Source organism: Toxotes jaculatrix, chromosome 10, assembly GCF_017976425.1.
Source record: "Toxotes jaculatrix isolate fToxJac2 chromosome 10, fToxJac2.pri, whole genome shotgun sequence".
Lineage (NCBI taxonomy): Eukaryota > Metazoa > Chordata > Actinopteri > Toxotidae > Toxotes > Toxotes jaculatrix.
In genome coordinates, this window is record NC_054403.1 from 3,822,175 (window position 1) to 3,842,362 (window position 20,188).

Here is a 20,188-nt window from a genome sequence, read left to right on the forward strand (position 1 = left end):
TCTGACTCTAGTTTTATCACTTGGAGAGCATATACTGACTATTGTGATGCTCCCTGCACATTTGTCAGAGTCACAGAGCTGATATTGCCTGAGATGCAGCGCTGTAAAACTATCTCTATCTTCAGCACCGCTGTCAGCCTGGTAACGGACGTCAGCCATCACTCTACAACAGAGGCCTCATAACACGAGTTGGTTTTGACACTGATAGGCCCATTACATCTCAATTCATCTATCATTTCGCAGCTGGGGCCTTATGTCTCCCTGCCTGCTAATACAATGGCAGCATGGAACAAAGCAGGGCTTTCTGGTTAAGCATTAGCCTGTCAAAAGACAGTCACTTTACCCCTGTCACGTCTCATTTCTTTAAAAATAACAGTCACTGGGTTTATGTTTTTTCTTTTTTTCTTTTTTTTTTCCCCACTGATGCCATGTTCTGTTTAGAGGTGATGAGAAAATGACTCACTGGGAGTTTGCCCTCACATTGGAAAGCTAGGAAAAGAAAAGACAGAGGAATTGATTTTCTGAGGGTTTGCCAGCCTCTTATAGAAAATAACATGTCAGATAATGTTTGTCCAGCAGTATGTGGCTGCTTCTGAAGCTCTGACAGAATAGAGGCACTGCTAAAACAAAAAAAAAAAAAAAAACTATAACTTGTCACAAGGAATACTTAACAGCCCATGCAAACAATTGTGTAATGTCTTCTGTGGCTATGGAAGAGCTTTGTCTCTACTGTTGGTCTACAAAGCACTGAATGGTCTGGGACCAAAATATCTCATGGACTTACTGGTTCCTTATGAAGCATCCAGACCCCTTAGATCATCAGGGACAGGCCTACTGTGTGTTCCTAGGGTCAGGACTAAACAAAGTGAAGCAGGATTTAGTTATTCTGCCCCTCACTTGTGGAATAAGCTTCCGGAATACCTGAGATCAGCCCAAACACTCAGCTTATTTAAGTCAGGCCTGAAAACACACCTTTTTACTGAAGCATTCTCTTAAATTGTCTTAACTGCACTCTTCTTATTTAATTATTTTACTGTTTTCTATTTTTTCTGCTCCAATGTTTTAATATATTTCTTTTATTCTATTATTTATGATTTTAATGTAATATGATTTGCTTTTATTCTATGATTTTAATGTAATCTGTAAAGCACTATGAATTACCTTGTGTACGAATGGTGCTATATAAATAAGCCTTGCCTTGCCTTTGTCAAGTCTGAGAAAATAACCCTGATGTCATAATGATCTCAGGGTGGGCAAAGAGGCTACAGAAAGCCTCACAATAAAATGGTGTTGTGGGACTTTCAGAGACATGGATATTCAAGAGGCACAGGGTCGAACAAAAAGACCCCTTTTACATGAGATGTAGCCCACGTACTGTTTTCCATGTGTAGTCTCTAGGCAGGTTTTATAAAGTTACCCTGCCGCCATGTTGGACCATTTGAGCAGCTTTTATGGCAGCGTCATACTAATGTCCTGGAACGCCACTTTTAGCGCAAGCTGCGTTTGATGGCATTACAAAAACATATATGTGTATGTATGTGGGAGGATGGGGTGCAAATTTATTCAAATAGCCACAGAAATTGATTTCCCACTGCTGAGTAAGCACTGTGCACACAGCCAAGTGCATCTACGAGATTCAGCGCGATGTCAAGATTCATGTATAGGCTTCTCTATTAGAGCTGTCTGTTCAGCACCACAAAACAAGTGTTAGCCAAAAACAAAAAGAGGGAAAATATATTAACTGCAATATTAACAATAACTATCTGGCGGCTCACAGGAAGTTCAGTTGTGATGGAAACAGCCAGTCATATATTAGAGCACACATTGATTGAATTTATTTGAGCCATCAAAAATCTTTCAAATTGACAATGCACTTCAAGTAAAGGTCCCATTTCTTTCCTGGTGATTCATCATCGGTGACTCTTCATGTGTGTGATTGAGGATTTATATTTGTCTAAGTGGCTGCCTGAGAGTAGAGAAGAAACGCCGGAGAGCTGGAAGCTGATTTTTTTTTTTTTTTTTTTTTCTGACTCACAGTGCCGCTGTCGACGGAGAGACCACTGGCGACGCCCCGCCCTGACAGCTCAGGGAGTCAGACAAAGCCAGAGAGATAGAAACACCCGCCAACTCTCCACTGAGGGGTGACATCCATGTGCAAGGATGAAGAAACACTTCATGTCACCTGGTAAACAAACCCCCAGAAGCTTATACTCATTCAGGGCAAAGCCTGACTGAAGTCACAAAAACATTCAGTCAAAAAATAAGTAAATAAATAAAATCATGTCACAGTAATTTCCAAATCGGTTTCAAATCAGATAAATCAAAAGCCTCTGAGTGGGTATTTTGTTAGCGGAGATGTTGAAGATTAAGGACCACTCCATTGGGCTTTTAATCTGAGTGGTCGTGACATTCACAGTGTTTCTTAATGCTCTCCAGCTGACTAGCTAATTAGCTCTCTAGCATTCAAACTGATGGTTGTGGCCCCTTTTTTTATTAATTAGATATTCACTTGCTCGTTCAACAAGTCAAAGCACACAAGACAACATGAGACGTGTCTATGAGAGGCAGAGAAGAAGGGGACGTTCAGCTGAAAGCTAATGTGGATTGCTGTTTGAAGTCTGTGGCTCTTGTTGTGTGTCAAGCTACTGTCTGTGTATCAGTGTCAGAACAGTGACGGTTACACTATCATTTCATAAACCAACAACATCACTGCTACTAAGTGGATTTGCTAGCATTTTCCGGGGCTTTCGACCACAGTTCCCACATGTCATCAGGGTAATTCCATTCCCCAAAGGCTGAAAATGAACTGGACCCTCATGTGAGTCTGTCAGACTTTGTAATCAGATTACTGCTCAGCTGTTCATGTTGCTGCTGTGGACCAAGCAGCTCATCCGTCCGTGGTGTGAGGAACGGTGCTGTTTTTTTTTTATTTTCGCTCCATAATTCTGAAGGCATGTTGGGTTTTTACCAAAAAAAAAAAAAAAAACTAATTGGAAAATACTGAAGAATTCTCCACTTCAGAAATGAGTCGCAAAATCAAACAGCAGCAGCACCTTTGATGACACTCAGACACTGATGGAAAAAAAACAACAACAACAGTTTACAGAGAAAAGAAGGAAAATCAAATGTAATCAACAGACGGATGGTGATTATGCAGAGCCATCTGAGCCGACCTAATAAAAATAACAGAGCGTAACATTGTCATTTCACTACAAATGTTCTGATTCAAAGTTAATGTGTATTATTGATGGATTTTTTTTTCAACGTAGCTTTAAACAAAAAAAACACACACACAGACACACACAGCTTCTCCAAGCTGTTGTAGCTTGTCATTCAGCTGGGCTGGCTTTGTGATGTGGCTTGGCTTGGGACATTAATCATTGAAGACTCCAGACCGTATGGCTCCCATTGTGTGTGTGTGTGTGTGTATGTGTGTGGAGAGAGAGAGTAGCAGAAGCAGCAGTGTCCTGTAATGTCTCAGGGGAAATTTGGGCGTTCATATTAGTACTACCTTCCTTCTATCATGGTAGAGCCTCAAACACACACAGGTTATGTGACAGTGATAGCCATCTGTGCAGTGTGTGGATATCAGGTTTATGGGGTACCACTTGTATTAATTATCTTCATCATGTTGTGCTCATGATCATCTACAGTATTTCATAGAAAGTGTTATACAAACGGAGCATTGTAACATTTTGAGAAATATAAAGCAGTTAGAATTGAAATACTGGGTAGGAGCTGTACAAAATACCAGTTTGGGGATATGGAGTGACAGAGTGAGCGTCCAGCACCATGTCTGATGGCATGGAGGTCCAACAGAAAGGGTGGGGCGGTTGGAGAAGTGTAATTGAAACAGTTTACCACTGAAACACTCTCAGTTAACCCCAGAGGGTTCAGCCACATGGTTAAACAGCTGCAGTGTGCTGTGTTGGACTGTTACACCTCTTACTGTCATAGTGATGCGTCGAAGAGTTGTGAATTGATGTAGCACATTTCCAGTATTTAGAAACGACAGTATTTCTCTTGATCCTGTTTATTCATTTCACTTCTGGGAAGGAACGTACTATCAAACGTAGCATGTGCCGTCACAGATATACAGTTAGCATTCACCTTTTGACGTTTTGATACTACCCTGAACCACAACCTTTCCTTTCTGTGAGGAACTGAAAGCCTGACAGCGGTGTCAGACTTTCAAACTGTACGACTCAAGGAAGCCCTGATTTGGTAAAAAAAAAAAAAAAAAAAAAAACCTGCAACAACCGGTGTGGTTCTCAAAAAGAATAAGGAGTTATTTATACAACCAAAATGGATGCTGCATTCATTTTCTGACAGAGCCCTTTCTTGTTGGGAGCGTACAGTGGATGCACAACAATTAGTCCTTTCAGTCTATTCATCCTGCTTCATATCCAGGCAGCAGCGGCAGCTCACAGGCCTCTCAGCAAGGGAACGGCTCCCTGATGCAGTTGGAAGTATTTTCTCCACTGAAACATCATTATTCTTGTATCGATCTCCACAATGGCCCTTCAAATTATGAAAGCCACCTGTGTGTTTTCCGAAAATGTATAAATTATGCCGCTAAAAGCAAGTGCTTCACCCCTCCCACTCCACAACCCCCCCACCCCCGAGGAAGCTATTTGCCTTGCCTAAACACCCATAACACCTCTCAGCTTTTAGGCTGCCAGAATAAATACCTCAATGCCTCTTTAACTGAGTACTTACTCTGCTTCTTTCCTCACATTTTACTCCCCCAGAGCCTGAAATGAGTGCTAATAAAATCACATGGAGATTTCATGGTTGCTTCTCATTTATAATCAGAGTTCTGCACCATGTGTAGCTACATGATGTGACCTTCATGAAGCAAACTTTAAAATGAATTTCTGAATGAACTGTGAAGGAGGAAATATTAACTATTTTATGATGTGTAGAAATAGTCCCCGAGGTGAAAAGGTCACGTCACCACAGAGTTTCTGATTTTCTGCTAGTGCACAATAGAGTTTCTAATAAGTCAGCAGTATATCTGAAGGAACAGCTCATTAAATTTGGAAACAAATGAAACGAGAAACTGGAAACTGTGATAAGTATGGAGCTGAAGTTAAGCTAAGCTAAGCTGACCACATCCTGACTCCGTCTCTCTTACTTATCATCACACCAAGTGATATCAGTGTCCTCACTCATCTCACGCTCAGAAAGAAAGCAAATAAACGCATATTTCAAAATGTTGAGCTACTCCTTTAATGGCCCTATTTTCATGCATGAAGGTGCAGATACAGAGAGCCGAGCACAGCCCTCTGTGGCGAACTGACAGTTGTAATGTTGTAACAGAGTGTACGAAGAGCAGCGTCTCCCTAAAAAGGAAAAGGATGTTCCTGTCTGGAAGGTGCAGAGTCACACATTATGAAGATGCAGCTGCCTAAATGTGCTGCCGAGGGCACATCCTGTCCTTTTCAGGTCGACTTTACATCTCCAGATGTTGGTCAGATTTTCATCAACGCCATTTTAAACTTGTGATGCTGTGCAGGAAGAGTTATCATAGAAAATGATTTGGATTTTTGCTTTCATGCATTGCTTTCCTCCATATTTTATTTAGTTATTTATTTATTTTTCTGTTGCAACAATATGCATATCTTTACTGAAACCAACAACCAGGCTGAAGGAGCAACTGAAGAAGCAACTTTCCAGTTGCTGCAGTTGCTGGTTTAAGTTATAGGAGGAACGCTGGCTGGGCTGGCAAGTCCTAAGGGAGTTGTGTGATATTGAAAGTAGATGGAACTTCAGACTAGAGTTCTGTGTTCTTCTTCTGTGATCCACTCATAATGTATTTCCTTCTTAGCGAAGCCAGAAGCAGACGCTGTGTAATTGTAAGGAGAGCTGTGCAGACAGGGAACAACACCACAGTTTTACAACTGCCACAACATTAAAATAAAGATAATGGTGTTGTCTTGTAGTTTCCCTCAGTAGTTATCTTTGAGTCTTCGAGTCCAGGACTACACCCATTCCTCTCAATGGAATATTATATATATATATATATATATATATATATATATATTCATGCATGAAGGTGCCCCCCCCCCCCCCCACTCCCTCGGACTGGTGTTTCTTTGTGGGTAGTGACTGGGTAAGAGACTAGATGCCAAAAACTAATACAGCTCAAAGTCTACTTGTCAGTTCACATTATTATGCATTCATTCCACGTGAGTTGTTTGACTGAATCCTCCAGAGTAAATGTTCTGTCTGTCCGTCTTAATTTGTGTTAGAGATTTTGGATCATTAAAATTAAATGGTTTCTCCACACCAGCGTGGACTACTGATTATTACCATAGATGGTAAACTCATATCACGTTCTCACTGGGATTTCACTGTGCTTCATATTCATATTGTTATATGGCCACAGCAAATTTTCTGAAACAATGGAGGATTTGGCCCTTGGGCCCCATTTGCCAACCGCTACTTGTAGACCATTGTGTTTGAGTCAGTGTGATTTTAGTTGCACTCCTGTCTCCCTAAATCACAGCCAGCTAAAGATCCACCGGGGAGCCATTTTGTTTGTCATGGGGCCCATTCTCTTCCCTTTTAAACTAAATGACAGAGTAATCCTTAATTAGGCCTGTGGCATTTTACAGCACTCTCTCACTGCACTCGCCTCGCCCTCCTGCCAGTACACAGCAACACTTTAAACAGTATTGATCTATGGCGCTGCAGGGGGGCCGCTGCCTGCGCCCATTAATACACATTAACATATGTATGTGTTTGTATACGCGCACGTTGCCGACTTGGAAACAAAGCATAGTTAGAACCAATTGAATCAGTCTGAAAACCTGCAAACAGAAAAGCAGCGTGCGTACACGTGATACGAGCGCACAGAACAGGATGTGTAAGTGGAAACCATCCTCTCGCGACAGAGCAAAGTGTTGTCACGTGAGCGTGGAGCGGAGCGCTCGCAACTGCGCAGTGCTCAGCGAGGAAGAGTGAATGATGAATGGAAGGGTATTTAGCTACATTAGCTCAAAGGCTACCGGCAGCTACCCCCTGACTTTTAAGGTGGAATGTTTTCTTGCATGTTACTCAATGTGTGAGTTGATGTTGTGAATCAGTCAGTACACCTTAAATGCTGATATGACAACTTTAACCGTTCCATTTATTTTCATTGGCTCTCTTGCATGGCATAGACTTCACTGATGATTTGATCTTTACCTTAAAAAAATAAATATAGGAATTTCAACCAAATTATGTGAACTCTGACTATGTCCTGATTTGGATGAGAACGTACACAGACATATTTCCATGAGCTGTTTTTATATTCAGTGGTTTAATCTATGTGGGGCACAATGTTTTTTTCTCTAGTTATTTAGAAGATAGTTAGGCTATATAATCACTACTCGGAGCTGAAGGGAGGAGTGTGTATCCATGTCAGGCCTACATGAACTGTGTTACATATGTAGTGGAAAATGATTCATTGTCCTTGGCTGAAACTTGTGGATGTGCAGAGCTAGTTTTACATTATGGAAATCACTGCTCTACTCATACACTTTGTAATACTATTCTACTCTAAAAAAAAAATCTAAATACTGCATCTGTACATATAAAGAATTGAGCATCACTGATAAAAATGGAACAAAATACGAATCAAAGAGTGTCAGTTGCACAGTATCAGTCTGTTGTGTTGAAATGCCGTAGGCAGCCCTGAATAATGATTGGGCAAGTACTTTGAGCTGTTCACACAGATGCAGAGGCAGAGCGGTGGAAGTGGACAGGACTGAAAGTTAACCAAACTAAACAGATTTTGAGAGACACATGGGTGTGATTGTTTGTTAGTGGCTGCAGAGGGGAGGTTGGTGGTTGGGCTGCCACCTCCACCAACTCATATACACTCATTTTCTGTTCCATGGCGTCGCCTAATGGGACACAGCACGAAACACACATGCTAAAAAAAAAAAAGTGCTCATAGCGACAATCCCATGGTCACACCAATGCAGCCATGTCATTTGAAGTCATCTTGAGTTTCTTTGTGGCTATTGTGAGTCTCCTTGTGGTCATTTGGCCTCTCTTTGTGATTGTTTTCAGTGTCCATGTGGTCATTTGGAGTCTCAATTTGTGTCTCTTTATAGACATTTTTGCACCTATTTGCATTTGTGACATTGATCAGATGAACAGTATAGATGACATTTCTGACATTAGTGTAAGACACTGTTGTGGACTCATCATAAAGTCTGACAAAATGTCCCACTCTTCATTAATTAGCCATAAGCACAGCTGCAGTCTGAGCTGTCTTCCTTTAATACAGGTGTTTTTTGTTTTTTTTTCAGGTTCTGTGCAGATCTTTCCTAATTAAAATCCAGGGCTCTAATAAGATTATTAGGTGCTAATAATCGTGCACTCTGAGCTGAGAGGGAGGTATGCCTCTGGGGCTTTTGAACCTTTTTCCACCCATTGCTCCGGCAGTTTGTGGTGTTTATGGCACGATAACTCGTCACAGTCTCCACATCTCATTATAATGTCACTCACAAGACTATAGATAAGCTGCTGACGGGAAGAGGCTGGTTGTGAGAACAGAAACTTTGAATGCAGGTCAGAGTTTCAGCAATGCCATGAGCTAAATGAGTACGTTAACACGCTCACACACAGCTGGGGCCGATGGGCATGTCATTAGATTTCCAGGTATATGGTCATAAACCAAAGTGTTGGACAAATGATGCTCTTAGTTCCATGAACTTGCAAACATCATGATCGCAGTCTATGAAAAACTAACAGGGTGAATACACAGACAGGATCTATAGATCTACACACACAAGTGCACTAACACACACACACACACGTATGCATGCCCTAACAGCAGGATGGTCTTATGCAGCTTTAATCCTGCATCCATGGAGACCAATCTGTCCATTGCCCCAGGGACAAGAAAAGATCAGCCAGCATCTGTTTTGCCGTGCTTCTGTCTGTCTGTTTGTCCATCTCTCCATGAGCCCGTCTGTCTGTCAGCCTGTTTGTGCATGTTGCAGTATGTCAGAAGTTGTTTCCGTCAACTGCCAACTGAATTTGAAAATAACAACCCATGACATTTTTTTTTTACATCAGCAGCTGTCTGTTTCCTGCTAGTCTTTGCCGTCATAAACTGATACAGTACGATCGTAGGTCTCTGACCGGGCAGGTGATGTGTTTTAACAGTGGAATGATTATAAGAATGAACTCTGGGGGTTGATGTGAGCAGTGGTAGCCACTGAGGCTGAACGATATCACAGGCTAACTCGAGGAAGTGCAGCTCTTAACACAGAACACTTGGGGTTTGTGGAGGATTACCACATTACCATCTTACATAAACATTTTAAATATCCTTAAAATGAAATCAACAATAGGTTTTGGGGGAAAGATGAAACCAATTCTACACAGAAAGAGTCTCATTCACGATTTTCAGGCATCTGTCTCATGCACATCTGAGGGAAAAGAAATGCTCATGTTTTATTCAGTCCAGCTGTCTTTTGTAGCGTGCTCGTAATTTAGTGTATTTGGTGCTGTAAATAACAAGAGATGCACACTTTACATCATCCTTTTGCACATTATGCTGCTGTGTTTTAGAATTGAGACATTATCTGCCTGATGTTTCAGACGTCCGTTGGTTTCCATTCCCTTCCGTATAACATGATAATCAAGTAGCCTCTCGAAACTTGCCGGAGTTGTGTAATCCATCACAGTGAACATCACGTCTGCATTCATTTCTGTCAAATGTCACGCCCTGCCCCCCCTCCCCGCTTCTGCCCCCTCTCCTTCCTCCAAGCCAGGAGCTTCTCTCCCTCTCTCTCTGTCTGCCTGTGGTGTGCTGTGATTACAGAAGTGGGATCAGGTGCGCAGGTGACGGGCGGTGAGCCGCTAATCGTCCTCGATCTTCTATAAATGCACCACGCTGCCGGATCGTAGACTCAGCTGCACAGTTTTGCTTCCGGTTTTTGAACTGCTTTTCTTGTTTGAGCTTTTTGCCAAGTCTGATCTCCCTCTGCCTGGAGAATCCCCCGACCCGAATCCTGTTCTGCCTGGAAACAGCTCTGGGTTGCCTCAGCTCTCCCTGGTCAGTCTCTGCAGCCCAACAAGCGCAAAGACTACCACTATCCCACTACTCTCAACCACTAGTACCAGTAATACCAATTAATAATCCAGGCTCAAATTGTGTTAGCTTGCTAAAATGATCCTGTTAATTCTCATTCATTTACCTCATACGGGATTGTTTGTTTTAAGGTGTCCTGTGGACTTGTGAACAATGTTTACAAGAAAACTCCTTAGTCTAACAAATAGCTCAAATAAGCTTTGTTGGTAGATTTCTGTGATTCTAGGTAAGTCACTTCCATATGGAGATAAGTGGAACAGTGTGAAAGTTAACTGGCAAGAGGGAACACAGTGGCCGATGGTAGATGGCCTCCTGGGACTCCAGGACACTGGTAACTAAGTGATCACTTCATTTTGTCATTGAAAGATGAATGTGTAGACATTTAGTTATAAATAAATATCCTTATTATTGACAAGTCGTGGTCTTCTGTATTCCTTCAATGCAGAGACAAAGATTCCCTGTATGGAGAGTTCACCACTACTAAGACTGATTGAGCCCTAATTTTCAGTGAGTGCAAATTTAAATTCTACGGTAGTAGTCGTTCCAGAAACCCTCTGTAGATCCACAAATTACTCTTTTTACAAGTTGATCAAACACTCAAGATGCAGCACGTTCATTAGTTAGCTTTAGACGTGTTGTAGGTGTATTTTTTAACTCTGGACAAACCAAAGCTAGCTGTTAGGGACGTTTACACCATTAGTTGAACATGTTAACGAAATCAAGCTATTTGCAGGACAGTAGCAACATGCTGTTACAAATGGATGATTTCTGTTATTTTCAGATTTTTCTTGAAGTTAGTGTAATGCATTACCACTTTTTTTTTTCCTCCTCGAATTACTGTAGCCTACGCACATTTAATCCGTCACTCTCTCGCAGTTTGTTTGCCCCAAAGTCAGAGGAGGAATGAAGATGGAGAATGAAGGCAGAGTGTTGGCTGAATAAAGATGCTGGAGTACCCTGCAGTCCTTAATGAACGTGCATGGGCTGTATGGGTGACTGCGCTCCAAAAGGGCAGAGTGAAATATGGAGAGGCAGCCAGAGATGGGCTGGGAGAGGGACAAATGGGAAACAGACAGACAGACAGACAGACAGACAGACAGAGTGAGAGAATCTCTCTCTCTCTTTCTGATTCTGTCTCTCTGTCTTCATCAGTCTCTATTTGTCCATCTGTCTATTTATATCACATCCCTCCATTAGTCTGTCCCTCCCATTCCTCACTTCAGTTAAACACACATACACACAGTCACACACCAACACTTACACAGACACACAAACAAGACATTGAATATGTGTAACTTGCTGCAAATTTTATAAAATAAGTACGAGATAGTTCTATTTATCGTAATATTTAATAAAGTATAATTAATTTAAACTCCACACTGAACACAGAAATCTAATATGAATTTGATATGAAAGCTAATGAATGGCTTTAAACTTCCCTGATAATGATTTGTATGTACAGTTAATAAATTCACCCTGCAAGGATTAGTTAATGGTCCATGAACCTTTTGGGCATTCGATTTTCTTTTCAGAAACGGGTTTAAAAAAAACGAGTGGTTATTTGATTTTCATTTTAAAGAACCAAAATTGTAATTGGAATGTTTTTCTTTTCCACAGTCGAAGACCAATGATCAAATTTTTTTTTAAAAATTGTTTGATTTTCATCTTCTGTCATTTAACAAAAAATCTGCGTATATGTGTGTGTGAGAGAAGTAGTTTTAAATCATGAATGGACCACTTAAAAGGGAGAGACAGATCCAAACTGACAGTGTTGTAGACACAGTCGGCAGACTGGGATCGGCTGCAGCTACGGGAGCAGTGATCAGGATCAAACTCTACAACCTTGTAACTCGAGTGACTCTGATGTGAGAACAGCACTAACCACTAAGATCATCTGTAAACCCAACATGGCGTACCAAAAGTTGTCATGTCATTGCTATTGTGTAGAGGTAGAATAGACTAATAGAATAGTGCTTAGACCCTGGCTAAAGGTGAGCGTGTCAGGTTGTGGTTGGATGAAGAAAAGAATGAGCTGGTGGAGCTAAGAATTAGCAGGAAACTTAAAATTAGAGATAGTCTTCCTGATTGAACTTTCACCAAGCTTCATTTGGCAAGTGCAGAATACACTGATAATGATTATATAAGCAAAATGTTCACAGATAGCGTATTTGTTTTCAAATTCAACCACAGACAGGACTCTGATGTGGGACAGTGGGGTACTTTGTACATTCGCCATCCAATCCCACCACCTGCAATATATATAAACATACAAGGCAGACATGTATTCACTTCATACATTATGTGCATTTGCTGGCTGCAGCCGTGCTGGCAGATGTGAACATATGTTTTCCCGTTTAGCACTCGTGTGCCAGAAGCAGGCGAGCAGTAAGTAAGCATACATGCAGTCTGCTGGCCTGCTCTACTTTCAGAGGGCTGTGACATGCGTCGTCTTCTCAATACAAACAGAATCACACTTACTCAATTCCAAAGCTGGTTCATTCTTTGTAGTCCACTACAAGCACAGCGTGGTAGAAAACCTGGAAGAGATATGCAGGAAATAACGTTAGTTATGTATGTTTCAGTGCACTGAAATAGCAGGTTTGATCTCTTCAGAGTAGAGGAATGAAGAGGATTTATTAAAAGGGTAGAGGGGAATAGAAGTGGAATGAGCAGGGAGGTAACTGGCTGAGGCACAGGGAAGAGGGGCTGTGAGGAATAGCTGGGCAGATGAATGCGGGCAGAATGGGATGGGGCGGGCTGGAGGTAGCATTTGGTAGCAGATTGTGAGCAGGAAGGTGAGCAGGCAGGCGAGTAACGATACCAAGGCACAGGCAAGAGGGATAATGATTAACCTGGAATATAACATGAGGAAATAATTCACTAAGAACAGTAAGAGAGTCCTGAAGCGTAAACTGCTGCTGTAGCTGAAGCAACAATCTGCTGAAGAGCGAGCGAAGAACCAGGGTTGGATATGCTGCGGGATGATGAAGTCGATGGAAAGACAGGTGTGGGTAATCAGCGTGGAACCAGGAGAGTCAGGCAGGCGGTGCCACGCCCACACTACACACAGACGCACAGACACATAGAAACAGACAAGGCAACATGGGAGACATATGGGGAAACAAGGGGCATGAATGTAGCCGTGACAGTGAATAACTTATCCAAGAAAAAAAAAAAAAATAGATGAGCATGCACTTGGTGGAGCTCTGCCTCTGGTTGCCCAGACTGCCTGCACAATACAAAGGTACTCCAGAGTGATAAGGTCGTGGCCCATGGATGGCGAAGCCCTTCCTGACAGTAACAGAGATACTGTTCCCATCCACTGCTGTCAGAGGACTAAGTTTGCACAGTGTGTCACAACCTGGTGTAATGCACACGTATGTGCCTCACAGCCTGAGTGAGTTTCATACCTACATATTGACATGCTCATCATTTCTGATGTAAAACTGTCCAACATTAGTCTGCAGCGTACCTGGAAATGCAGGTCAACCACTGGTTCAATGATGTAAAACCTACTAATAGTTTCCATTTTAGTTCTGGGCCCTGGTTTCCTGTTGTTGTTGACCAGGTCATATAGTTTAAGCCTGTAGCTGTTACTCAGGGTTTCTTTTTTTCTCTGACCTCACTGAGCATCCTGTGCTTTGGAGTCATCGTAGCTCGTAACTCCTGACTCTTGGCTTTTATTGATGCCATTAGCCGAGTTTACGTTTGTGTTTCAAAATGATGTACTCAGTATGGACCAGAATAATACAGTGATTTGTGCTGTATTAATAATAGACTGTTCATAACTTTACTTTAAGACAAAAACATACATAATTTTTAGTGAATAATGTCAACTTGAGCCTCCAGCCTCAAGTACAGATGTGTAGTGGGATACAGAGGTCAGGCTCCCTCTGGAAGGTTTAGGGCAGCTGTACTCACCAACACCTTGAAGCAGACTTTGATGTGACCTTTTAAGGTGGCAACTGTTGTTGGAGCAACATCATCTTATAGAAATACAAATATATCGATTTCTCATTTAAAGAGTGAGATGCGGAGATGGATCATTTTACAGGGCAGTGATCAGGGCATGGTTAGCCTAGCTTAGCATAAACACTGGAACCAGGGGAAAACACAGCTGTCAAAACCTGACACATCACTGTAACACTAAGACTTCAGGAAGCTGGGCACAGTTATCGCACCTGACTGCTGAGCAAGAAACAGGTCAAGCATATAACTCCCCCTATAAGACCACATGCTAATTAGGCTTTTTTTTTTTTTTTTTTTGTAGTCAGTGTATTTACCCTACTTCCTGTTTATGCTAACCTAGATTCACTTGGGTGAACAAACCTTTTAAAAACCAAAAACACTTGTGATCTAATTTCGGTATATGTAGGGTTTCTTGAGTTGTATAACAGAGTCAGGGAACGTATCTTTAAACAGGTCCATCTGTGATCTATGAGAGAGCACCTTTATAATCCGCTCCCCAACACTGCGACACGCTTCGACAGTCCGTGGCGGGGCGATAACAGGCAGAGCTGCCCTTCCTCTTCCTTCTGTGTGGGAACATGATTGTCTAGTAACATTATTGCCAAGATCTCCGCCACACTGCTGCTTTTCATTGCACCTAAACTGCTGTTGTGTGTGTTAAATGCAAGACCTTGATTGTAATGGCTGCCTCCCACTGTTTATTGTAACACTCACCGTGGTAGCAGTCCATGCACATGCTACTATCTCTTTCCCTTACTATTACGCACACACAAACACATATTGCTAAATATGTTTGAATGCAAACACACTCCACATTAGCAGAGGCAGTCAATTAGCATACAGATGTCTGTGTGAGTGTACTGTGAGGTGGATGTGTGCGGAGGCTGTGGCTTAATGTACGTGTCTGGCAGACTGGGAGGTGATAGCGTTCTGTGTAAATGTTGTGCCAGTAGCAGATCGATCAGTGAGATACCAGGCCAGCTCCCTCGACATGTTATCTGTCTCGCCCTGCCCCCTCCCTCCTTCCCTCTGACATGATTCAGTACGACACTGTGAATAGGACAGATGCAAATTTGTCTCCCCCCCCAAATATCTGTAATGATCAGTGTCATAACAAATGTCATCTAATGCCTTCAAAAGCTTAAAGAAAGCACATGTTCTCTCCTCAGTATTCAGTGGAAAACTGACACACTGGTCATTTAATACCTCCTGACTCGTGTTAGTTTACATGTTGACAAGCAACAAGGAACACAACAGCTCTGCCTGTGGTATGCCAGAGTTCTAGGCCATGTCGTACCCACCACACACCACGTATCACTGATTGTTCCCAGGTCTGTGACACAGGTTAAACAGTCTGTTTATCACTTATCACTCTGACTGCACGTTCTGGTCTTTTGTGAACATCTAACATGCAGCCGCTGGTTTAAGTTACACACACACACTCTGGAGAGAAATCATTGTTTAGGTCTGGACAGAGACTGACCCCCGGGAGGTGAGGTCACAGGGATGCAAACACGCCCACCCAATTTAATGTAACGCGGTGGACGTCCAGTAAGGAGTGCATACAGCAGCTGTCACATACACAGCACACACACTCACACTCACACACAGACGGGCATAAGTCATCCCCAGTACGTGACAGTTGGCAGGAGTGAGGAGATGAGCCAAAGGTCAAGTTAGAGAACACGCAGCAGCCTGTGAGCTGTGAGCTTCATCTGTCCATCTGTGTCAGTGAGAGTGGACTCTAACATTAGTCACAGGAAGAGAACTGACCTATAGGAGTGGACAAAAAAAAAGTTTTTGTTTACTTATTCATTCAGTTATTCAGTCATTGAAATTTTACCACGGCAGACATTGCTGAGTCATCGTGCAATGACAAGAAGTCTTTATTCGACATGACAGAATGACACTGTGATTAAAATACATCTAAGATAAAAACATCTCGTTATATCATAAAAACATTCTTCTTCAGTGGTATGTATGATATTGTTCTAAGAAAGAGACAGAGACATGCAGATTAGCTAGTGACTTGTCCATAGGCGTATCTATATGTCACCCGTTAAAGACTGGCGACCTGTTCCGGGTGTACGCCGCCTCTCGCCCAGAGTCGGCTGGGATTGGCTCCAGCTGCACCCCTCAGGACTGGAATGGATGGATGATACTATTCAGAAAGGAACATTTAATCACTGCAGTGATGATGGAAACTTTAACTGACCTTAGATGCTAGCTGTGTGAGCAGCACAACATCTGAACTATACTGAACTATATAAATAGTCTGTGGGTAGATTATACAACCTTTCACAGCTCATTTACATCAGAGACAAGTCTACAGCAGCTCAAACAGGTCAACAACTTTATTCATAATTTCCATGAATTTTACATCATGAATCCACATGCGTATCATATTTCTCTAGCTTTAGATTTATTTATTTATTTATTTATTTCATTTTTTTCCATTCTTGAAAATGATGCTCGTAGCTCATTATTCCTCAAAATAGTGCGAGCAAAGAGAACCAGACTTGCAGAATTACAGTTTGGTGTCTGTGTTCTCCTTTTTTTTAAACGGGAAAGTTGGGGGGAAAAAAATCTTCTGTTTTTACCTTTTGCATTTTCTCATTTTTCACCAAAACAAAAGAACATAAAACACCACAGTCCTTCTGATTCCCCTTTCTTGCTCTCTCAGCTGCTGGAGTATGGAGGAAGGCCTATTATGACCGTGGCATACTCTGGCAGACAGAAACACAAGCCTATAATGTGGATTTAATGTAAACAAGCTAAACATAATGTCAGAACAATAAAAAAAAAGAAGTGCCTTTATCTCTCTCATCCCTCCTCCAGGCAGCGCTGCCACTATCTGCTGTGTGAATTTGTCGGAGAAAAGCACATCGCATGATAATAACTCCAATTTCAAAAGATTCCCTCTACCTGATTAGTTCAAAGCCGCGTCGCATATTTCAGCAGGTGATGGGTTTTTCTGCCTTTTTTTTTTTTTTTTTTTTCTTCCCTCTCTGTCTGTGGAATGGGGGCGATGGGCTCGGCTGAATAAGACACAGTGAATCAGACACTTTTTGTCTTTTGTTGAAATGAAAGGTTCACAGAACAAGGGTTCTCGACTTTATTATTTCCACAATGGAGAGACAGAGTGTCTTCATGTAGTGGTGGAACAATGGAAGCTTTTTTTTGTGTGTGATGTGTGGCGGAGGCGCTGCTTTTCATGCTTTCTCCGTGTAATGAGGCTGCATTTACCTTGCAAATAGGTTACGGTGGCTTTTTTTTTTTTTCCTTTAGGTCTGCTTACAATTCACCAACACATCCAAGACTTTCCATGAGTGTGTGTGTGTGTGTGCCCTTGGGTGCATGAATTCTATCTGTTTTACTGGGTGCATATGTGAATGTGTGTGTGTGTGTGTGTGTGTGTGTGTGTGTGTGTGTGTGTGTGTGTGTGTATATATTGTGTGTGCAGAGCCTGTTTCTAGTTGCCAGAACACTTGGCCTCATTCTCAAAGCAAGCCACCATATGTTGACTGGTCTTGAGAAAGCAGGGGAGAGGAAGACATCAGCTCGGAGGGGAGGAAATTTTTAAAAAAGGAAGAAAAAAAAATAGCTAAAATCAGGTAATTGCTCAGCTATTTGTGCGTTAATTTTCTTTTCAGTGACGATAATTTGACACAGCTGAAACCCACATGAGTCATTTCGCCAATGTAGCGCAGAAATAAACTTGGTGTCTGACTGAGAGATGGATGCCCTCAGCTTTGTTTCACGCAGAGATAAAGGAAACAGGAGGGGGTGTTTAGCAGGCTTCACATTGTCATGTTCAGAAATATTAGTGTGTGTGTATATGGATGTGAAGTAATGAGGCTTGTGTGTGTGTGTCTATGTGTGGGCCCCAGAGGAGGATCCACCAGTGTGGAGCATGTTGTGGTCCACCAAAGACCCTCAGCAGGACAAACATGGTGATTATCAGACAGGACAGACGGACAGTTTACAGTGACCTCAGAGTGGGTTGGAAATTATTTCACAATGGATAATGGATCAGTAGGGGTTTGACATGTTTGTCTTAACAGAGACAATATTTCTATCCTTATCACTGAGGTGCAACGTTCAGTCTTGACCATCTTCGTATGACATCATCTAATCTGATCAAAAGCAGCTAAGTCAGTAGTTTTCTGAATTTTTTGCATACATTTTTTAAATCACGTTTGTCATTTTATGAACTTTAAAAAAAACAGTTGTGGCTGCTTCATAGTTGTTGAAGCCTTAAAATGTGCTTATAACTATATGGTTGTGTGTGTTATGAAGCATGCATTAACCTTATATTGTGCACTGTGTGTCCAGACTGGGACAGAAAAGTGTGTTCCTAACACACATTTGGAGTATAATAGCCAAAAGAAAAACCCAAAAACCTTTAACAGAAACTTTACACTACAGAGCCTTCAGGATGTATTTTTTTCATACTTTTTTGTCTCTTTTTAGATTTTATTTTTAATGGAATAAAATTCTAAATTGCAGTTACGGCCTGAAGTCTTCATGGGTAAGTCTCTACAAGCCTTGCACATCTGGATTTGTTTTGTAGTTTATCTCATTCTTCCTGACAGATCTACTCAAGCTCCGTCAGATTGGATGGGAAGCATCTTTGAACTGCAGGCTTTGTTCAAAAACCTCTCTGTATTTGGCTGCATCCTTCCTTCATTCCTTCAATCGTGACCTTGTCCTTGCCTCAGTTTGGGGGAGGTTATTGCGTGAAGTCTGATGGGAAAAATGGCAATTTTTATTTTATACTGTCTCCTAATCATGGTCCCATTCTATAGTGTTCAGTGCATTTTTTTTTTCAGAGCAAATCTAGTAATTCTGTCCTTCAGGTCTCTCAAAAAAAAAGGAAAAAAAAAAAAAAAACACCTGGGAAAAACTGATGGTGCCTCCAAAGACATGACCTACACATTCACGTTGTGTGTCAGGGTTTGAACGGATTCTTTGAATTTGTAAAGGGAGCGTGTTCAAGCTGTTAAGCTGCTCTTTAATTTATAGTCCACTGGAAATACTGGAAATAATGCAGGGTCAAGGTTTGCAAACTGTGTTTTTCAACCATCAAAAGTGCGGGAAGCTTCAGAAACTTCTTGAAATGGTAACGAATGAACCCTCATCTCTGTTGAGAAGCTGCCATGTGTGTTTAACAGGCTCATTCAACAGGAAATGCAAAAGAGTGGGGTCATACAATAACAAACACAGTGGACACAAAGACAGCATTGATGCCATTGTAAAATATAATATGCTACGTTTGACAGCAGCCTTTAGTGTATCAAAAAGCGCAGTCAACAGGCCATAAGAATAGACAGAGCTGCAGACCTTGGTGTTCAGAGGGTGAGTGCAGATTGGTACTGAATAGCAAATAGTACATTAACAATCAACACAAAGTTATGTACTGCACTATGATAAACACATCAACATACACTGTTATGACAACATAAACACCAATACGGAGTAGTTCGGGTGCCCGTATGTACAATATGGCTGCAGTGTAGCTGGCTTTAGTATTGGTAGCATTGATTCTCATTCTAGTCTCAATAATTGGGATGCTGCTGTCTGCTGGGTGGGAGTTTGATTGGGTTGGCAGGTACAGTATGTGCTACAGTCGTGTATTTGATGGGTTGTTGAGCCGAACTGATTTTATTCTGACCTATGAATCACGTAAACACAGCGAGCCATAGAAACTGATCAATACATATTAATGCACAACGGCATGACACTGAGTGGCAATAAAAAAAGTCAAGTGTCTGTCGCTCTGATGTCGAAGCTTCGATGAACAGGCGAAAGGTAACACAAGGTTAAAGATAACGTTCACTTATTTAGTGCGTTAAGGTTGATGATACACAGCTGCCGACTTCAGTCTTCACTATTCATTTATTATATTATATTATTATGTTAAGTAAAAAAAAAAAACAGGCTCCAGGAGACCTTCTTGGTATTTGATCATTAGAGTACATGAATATGCTCATCCACATCCAGCACAATGCTATGTCCTCACCACCTGGCTCTAGGCTGTTGATTATCACAATACCATATGTGTCTAGACAGTCCTCTTTTGTGTGATCCTTTCAATATATGTTTCTAATCAGGGACCATGTG